Raw genomic sequence first — 7833 nt, 5'->3', positions numbered from 1 at the left:
GATGCTGTCAGCATCCACTATCCTGCATCCCTGCCCCCCTGCTTTGTCCCTGCTGTCCCGTCCCCTCTCTCCAAGCAGCACTGATCCCAGTTCTCCTTCAGAAAGCTCACAGTCCAAAAAATCGCCTTTTCCTTCCCCATTTCTTCTGCTGCTTGGGAGCTGGGTGCAGGCACGAGGGTAGGAGAAAACCATAGCCCTGTGGGGTGGATCTGAGTGGCCATGAGCTCATGCTGAGGCTGCAGGATGGGCTGCAGGATCACCTGCAGGGGTGGGAGAAGGTGGGGAAAGCCCAGGGAACAAGCCCAGGGAAGGCAATTTGGGCAGAGAAGGGCTGGAGGCCGTGCCAGGTTTCCCCAGGCTCAGGAGCAGCATGCCAAGGCGAGCAAGGAGAAAAGAGCATCTGTACCCTCCCTGTCCCCGTTCAGCTTGCCCGCCCCCGCCCGCCGCTGGGTTCATCCCCACCGCCCCAGCGCTGGCGGGCACGGCTGCGCTGCCTTGTTCGGCTCTGGCGCCGTTTCGTTCTCTGCCAGCACGTCCCGCCAGCGCATCCCTGAGCATCTCCGGGAGGTTAAACGGTGCTCTGGGAGCTGGAGGCTGCTCCCTCCCTCCAGCAAACCCATAACGCGTGGTGCTGTAATGGCTGGGCTGTGCTAAAAGCCTCTGCCTGCCCGCGCTGGAGTGGGGCCGGGCGCTTTCCCAGAGCCGGGTTAATGCAGCGGCAGCTTCAGAGCGCGGCCGTAAATAGGGTTAACACGCTCGCTCTCCCCCAGCTCCCCACGCTGCCGGGGAGGTTAAACTCCTGCCTTGGCCTTGCAGGAGCTGGTCTTCACCCAAGGCGAGAGCGACATCACTTCCCGCTTTCAGGTTAAGCATTTCTTTTGCTTTCCCTAAGGTGGCAGTACGAATCCCCTCGCTGCAGCTTCCTCCCGCAACCCAGTATTTAAGCTCTGCATCCTCCAAGGTGTCCCTCTGCCTCCCAAAGCACCCAGCACTGTGTTTCGTTGCTCGCTCCCCATCCGTGTCGTCTGGCATCCCAGCCTGGCCCAGAGCGGCTGCTGGGGGACCCAGGGCACCGCAACACCGACCACCGCTGGCGGCAATGGTGGTACCCACGCAGGCCCGGGCAGAAGGATGTGCTGGGGGGCTGGCAGCGAGGAGCAGCTTGCAGGCAGAGCTGGGAGGGCTGACAAGCTTCCAGGGTCTGGTCAATAGACAGAGAGAGGATGGAGAGGCAGAGAAAGCTGGAAAAAAATTATCTCAATTTTCCACCAGTAGAGAGAAATAAAAATGTTATTGCTTTGTGTTGGTGTGGGAAAGCTTTAAAGGGTGATAAGAGGGTGTCAGAAAGCCTCGGAGGCAAGGAAAGGACACTTTGCATGCCAGCCTAGTGTTTTCTCTCCTGGTTTGCAGGATATCTCCCCAGCGTCGCCCGTGTGGTGCAGTTTGTCTCACGGCCGGCCAAGGGACTGGTGTCCTGCAAGGGCAGGTCCTGGCCACGGCAGCAGGCTGGGTCCTGTGTCCGGGGAGCCCCACTGACACCCTGTACCCCTGAAGCTGCTGGGATGCCCTGTGGGGTCTCCTCCACCTGCAGCAAAAACCCAACCTCTTCTAGAAGAGCTGGTGTGCCAGTCTGCGGAGTGGGTTGCTGACTATGTGATCCTCCGGGCTTCCAGGGCATGGTGACCAAAGGAGGTTAAAAATGATCCAGTTGGCAAAAATACCCTGTAATTTCCTCCCTCTCTGATCACAGAGTGCCCCCTTAGGAGTGCCAGACAGCCCTGGGCAGCAGGCACAGATTTGGATTTACTTCTGTTGTTCAGACCAAACAGCTGCTAAGGGCGTCAGTTATACAGACATGATGATGTTGTCACTTTATGTATCATTTTTATTTCATTGCTCTCCAATGTTTGTAATACCCCGGAGCTCAGAAGCTTAAGTAACAGCTCTCCCCATATTGATTTTATCCTTCGCCATTTGGCACTCGTTCATTCCTTTCCCTCTGAGTTCCTAATAACCAGGATTTTAACCAAGCAGCGTCCCTCTCCGTGCTCGGGCAGTGGCTGTGGCCTGCCGGAGATGGCAGGGGAAGGGATGGGCGCAGGACAGTAGTTTTCTTGGGGTCCTCCAGAGATGGGGCTGGTGCACGTGTGATGCTGCAGTGCCTCTTGGGCTCCTCCTTACGAAAAAGATAAAATTAGCACCGAGATAGATGTTCTCGCCCAGTTGCAATAACTCTGAAGGAAGTTGTGTTTAGGATCAGGATGGCCCTCTCTGGCGGGCTTTTGGGGATGGAGCAAACAACCAGATGGTGCTGAGGGAATTATTTCATAACAAAATGTGTCTCTTCTTCCCAGCGCAAACTGCCTGTGAAGCGACAACACACTTTTCACATGTATCCCCTGTTTGGAGGTGTGCTGGCTGCTCAGCCCAGGGCTCCCGTGCCTGAGCCATGGGAGTTGGACATTGGACCATACAATCCCTTGTTTTCTTCTGGCTCAGCACTACATCCCCCCGGGTCCTGCAGCAAGGCTGCTCCGGTTGGTACCTGGTGGTGTGTTTCACCTCTTCTCCCCGTGGGTTCAGAGTGGTGGATCTGGGTCCAGAGCACCCAGTTGCTGCCAGACCCCCAGAACAGCCTGCTCCATCCTCTCCGGCAGATCTCGCCCACCAAAACCACAGCAACCCTTTGTGTTGCAGGTGGGGAGACAAATAGCACCAGCAGCACCTGGGGGAACCTCCAGGAGGACATGGGGAGAAGTGCCTGAAGAGGAATGAATGGGGATGGGCTGCTGGGGGCAGTGAAATGGTGTGGGCTTGTGGCAGGACTGGTGAGAGAAGCTAGCCAGCGTTAATAGGCAGTAGGAGGAAATATTTATCTTAACTTCGTTAGATGGCTCTGGCATATCACTGACGGAGGCGAGGGAGCGAGGGGAGCCCTGTAGCATGATGAAGCAACTGCTACTGAATCTTGCCTGCTCAGCGCAGCAACGTCTGTACGCACAGACAGGTCAGACTAGCACGGCGTGGTCTGGAGGCTCAGCTTATCTGTCTTGGCTGTAGAAGCTCCGTTTGGATAATCCGCACGTGAGCAGCCGATGGAGATGGTTGCTGGACCCACCGCTGTCTTGCTGGGAAGCAGAGGTCTCTATCCAGATGCTCCTCGTTACAGCACAAGGAAGAACCCGGTGTCATTTTAGCTATCCTTGGTCATTTGAGCTGTAGGGGCCATCTCTAGATTTCAGCTGTGTGCAATGTTCTGTGTATTTGCAAAAATAAAGCGATCCTTTAATATTTAATCAGTCATTAGCCACTTTTATTTATTTTACTCAGCTGAACTGCATCACAAGTGTTTCACTGATAGCTCTTCATAGTGGAAGCTCTTTGCTGGAGGAAAACTCTCCGCTGTTTGAGATTTTGGGCCAACTCAGGCTCTCGTGGAAGCTCTGCAGCAGGTGGCTGAGCACCTCCGGCTGGCAGAGGTCTGTCTTCATCCCTCCCCAGGGCTCTCCTAGAGCCTCCCCAGCTCCATGGGAGGAGCAGGGCTGGCAGGGCTCTGGTTAATGCTGCTGCACCGTCAGCTGTTGATGCATTTGGCTATCACAAACCACAGCTTTGCCTGGCAGGGGGAGAGGGTGCTGAGCCAGGGGAGGGGGAAATGGGAAGATGGGCTCTGGGGACCCCATCCTGCTGAGAAGGTGGGTTGTGTTTCGCATTAGCTGATGCTCCTGTGTGGTTTCCAGCACTAGCCCAAATGCAGAGGCTTGTGGCAAGCCAGCTCAGATATGCAGTAGACGTAAATCACGTCAGCCAGATCTTTCTAAGGATGAGGAGAGCCTCTTTTCAGACTGGTGGGGTGATAGGGGGAATTGCTCAGTGCTGGGAATTGCTCAGCACGGGCTAAAAGATGTGGGGGACTTACCCCTTTCAGTAGAACAAAGATTTATCCGCACTGCGAGATCTTGGGCTTTGGCTTTTCCCTATCGGTATTAAAAGTGGCAGGGCAAGGATGATACGGGTGCCAATGTGGAGAACAATATGGCACTGCTGCCCAGACATCTTCAGGGCTTGCTGGTGTCCTCCTCTGCCTTCCTACCCTACCAGTGTGTCCCAGATGAGCATGGGGACCTCGGAGCTTGACCTGCTGGTGCCTGTCACCAACCAAAATGACCTGAGAGATCATTTCCCACTGTGGAATGCTCTCTGGGACTGTAGGTCTGGAGTTGGCTGGACAGGAGATCGGCAAGTTATTTGGCATCTTGAGCTTTGGACGGGCAAGTGTGAGGTTGGTAAGGCTGCTTTTGGGAAGGCAGTGATCTTTAGCAAGGGACATGGCTGGAGAAGGAGCCAGGCAGGATTAGGCAAGCAAAACTGGTGCGTGTTCAGGGAGAAGAAAACCTCTCAGCTGTTTTATGTGCAGGCATCTAGACCCTTTGTTCACCTGATGGGGCAGATCTGTGGATCATCAACAGCCACAGTTGAACGGAGCCAAGATGCACAGTCTTGTTTTGGTGATCCTGAGTCGGTGTGCAAGGGCTGGGGCTGAGATGAGCACTTCTTCCATCCAACTAGCCATCCAGTCCCTAGCCAGTGGCCACTAGCCAGCCCACCAGGAGCTGGGGCAGGCCCTGAGCACCACTGTTGTCGGAGGAGCAGAAGACCTTGCAGTGGGATTTTACCTGCCAGGCATGGGAAGGGGTTGGGGACTGGGGTGTTGGTGATGTGCTCTCTCCGCACAGCTCCTCTGTGACGGTCTCTCATGGCACACCCCCACTTCTCAGCTCTGGCTTGTGGACTTTGTGCCCATCACACCTGCAGGCATGCTCATGCACATCACCTCCAGCCCCTGCAAATGCCCGCATCCCTCTTCCCCTTAGCCCCCCGACGGTTCCCCCAGCTGGCTGCTTCCCACACACATCCCTAATCCCGCAACTTGCCTGCCTGATAAATCTCACCCTCCTCCTTCTGATCCTCCATCTTCATCCCTAACCCGCACCTCATCCTCCTGCAGCCCCTTGGCCCTTTGCAGTGTCCCGTCCCCCCCCGGCCTTTGCTCACCCCACACGCTTTCCTTGGAAGGGCTAAAATAAGCTCTACCTGGAGTGTGTTCAAAGGCTAATGTACATCCTCCCTTAATTATTGATTTGTTTATTGCAGATACTTTGGCAGGACATTTGCCACAGCTCACACATCAGGCTCCTGCCTTCAGTTCCCCTTGCAGCTCACGGGGGCTGAGGGCAGTGTTAGAGGGGTGACCTGGGGACCATATGCCCCAGCTTGAGGGCAACATTCCTCCATCCCCACCAGCGCACCCGTGTGCCTCAGGGTCTCCCAGGTTAACCCCCATTAGCCCAGCCCTGTGGGAATGGTGAAGGGCTTTCCTGCAGAGGCAAAACCAGAGCTTCCCTCCAAGCCCCCCCCCCCTTTCTCCCCAGGTGAGCAGAGCTCGTGGTAGCTGTTTCCCATAGCAAGGGCCCCTCTTGTAAGGTGGTATCAACTCCCAGCATGTGTCTAGGAAGTCTGGCACAAGGGATCAAAACACCATTATGCCATTGAGCCCCAGCTGCTGTCATCCCCGGGTAGGGAGAGATTAGTTGCTGTGCATTAGCGGGATTGTTAACGACTCTGCAAAACCCACGTTGAGAAACAAGCGTGGCAGCGCGCGGACAGGAGGGCTCGGAGGCACTGTCCTGCTACTGGGGCTGCTGTCAGCCTGTCACCCTATGCTCCTGGAATTCTGACTTTCAGGTGATGCCGGAGAGGCGTCAAAGTAGGAAAACACAGATGCCACTAGCTGCCGAGGGGGAGCATCCTGCGTTCGCTTGCTTTTCTCTGGGGTGGGGTGGGGTGGCTGGGACAGAGCTTTTTGGCGTCCTGCTTGCTCAGCCTAGGGCTCCTGGCTAAGCCAGGCTTTGTGGGTCGTGGTCCCTTTGGTTTCAGCATGGTCACTTCTCCCTGCGTGGTGGGGTGAGAGTGGGACCAGCTGTCTCACTGGCACCCATCATTGGATCGGGAGATGTCTTGAGTAATTCAGGGTTTCACGATTCCCCTGATGGACCAGGAAACCATTTCAAGCATCTGTTGACTCAACTCATCCTTGGGACGAGAGAGAAAGCAGAGATTTTTTGAAACAATGCCCTTTTGGGGCAGCAGCCATCTCTCCAGTCGGCTGTGGGGGCTGCAAGTCCCTCATCCCCCTGACACTTGGGAAGCACATTAGATGCACGTGATGCTGAGCTGGGGCTATATGTCCTTTCGACATCAGACCCCTGACACCCAGGTAAAAGCTGCCTTCCCTACCGTGCTGTAGATAATAGCGACTTCACCAGATTTATTTGGGAGAGCAGCACCCTACAAAAAGATTTTGGTAAATCATTTTACAAAGAGTTGGTTATTAGTTTCTTCCCTGCTTAACCCTGCTCTGGCACCTCTCCCCAAAGTCAACAAAGTCCCCCAGGAAGGAAGCTCAGTGAAAGATTTGGAGGCACAAACAGGCTGGGGAGCTTTTTCTAAAACAATTTAATTTCCTCACAAGGGTGGCCGGGGTTTGCGGAGCATGTTTCTGTGCATGTGTGCAGGGAAGAGCTCAGGGTGAGGAGGAATTGGTTCTCCAGTGAGTTGTGATTCAACCTGGAGGCTTGGTAGGGGCCCGAGATGAGTGTTGTTGCCTCTCTGATGAGGTGTGTGTCATGGCCACTATTCCTTTCACACAATTTCCTCCCCAGCACCTCAGCGGCAGCCTGAGTTTCTGCAAACCACGTGGCGGTGCGGGAGGGATGCTGCTGCAGGTGCAGGTGCCCAGCTGGAGGACAGGGACACTCGGATGGTGCGCCGCAATGCAAGAAAACAGGGCTTGGCATGGACATAGCTCTTCCTTTTGTTCTTAAAAGCATGCTTGAAAATATGCTGAAGGTTTGGGTTGTTTTTTTTTTTTGTTCATTTTGATTATTTTTAAAATCTAAAGCAATTCTTCTTACACCAAGGTCCTGTGTTGTGGGACATTCCAGGTTCTCTCTGACCCCCCCGCGGCCCAACATGCTCCCCTTGCACATTCAGAGACTGAATTAGGAACGTGGGATTTTTGAAAGCACAGGCTTAGTTTGGGGAAAATCATGGGGGAACACAACGGAGACTTCCGCTCCTTTGTCCTGGCAAGGGTTGTGTCCGTGATCACGTGGCTGTGGCTCACATTGGGAATTTCCTGACTTGTGCCCGCAACCGAGAGGCTCTGAGCATGTACAATGCCCCGAGAGACGTGCAGATGGCAGGGCATCAGAGGAACAATGCCAGGACTATAATTCCCGTTATCTGCCTGCAGCATGGCCATCTCGAGTGCCTCCTGGGACTCCTTTGCAGCCCCCTCCCCAGCTCCTCTCCCAGCAGCTGCCCTCAGGGTTTGCAGCCTTGCCACTGTTAGAGCTTCCCTTCCCGGCTCTCAGAATTGCTCCTCTTTCCTCTTGGTGAGAGATGGACCAGAGCATTGCTGGCAGATCAAAGCGCTGCCTTGATTTCTTGACAGCGGCTATCATCTGCTCCACATTATTCTCCTTCCTATTCCTTGGGCTTTCTAAGACCTTCGTTTCAGTCATTTTTTTTTTGACCACTGCAGACATCCTCCCTGGACCATCTCTTGGACATCACAGCCATGGCCAGACCTTTTCCTTGGCTAGACACATTAATTCAGGAGCTGCCTAGGTGGGAGACTGGTTCAGGTCCTAGCGATGAATGCAAGCACAGCAATATTTGTTATTTTTGTGACAGAGCTGTTTCTTTACACCTCACTTGAGTATGTTTTCTCCTGAGTTTTTTGTTCCTGTTTATTTGAGCAAATGGTTC

The sequence above is a fragment of the Pygoscelis adeliae genome, unplaced genomic scaffold (assembly GCF_000699105.1).
Source record: "Pygoscelis adeliae isolate BGI_AS28 unplaced genomic scaffold, ASM69910v1 Scaffold21, whole genome shotgun sequence".
Lineage (NCBI taxonomy): Eukaryota > Metazoa > Chordata > Aves > Sphenisciformes > Spheniscidae > Pygoscelis > Pygoscelis adeliae.
Note: the sequence above shows the minus strand (reverse complement) of the source record.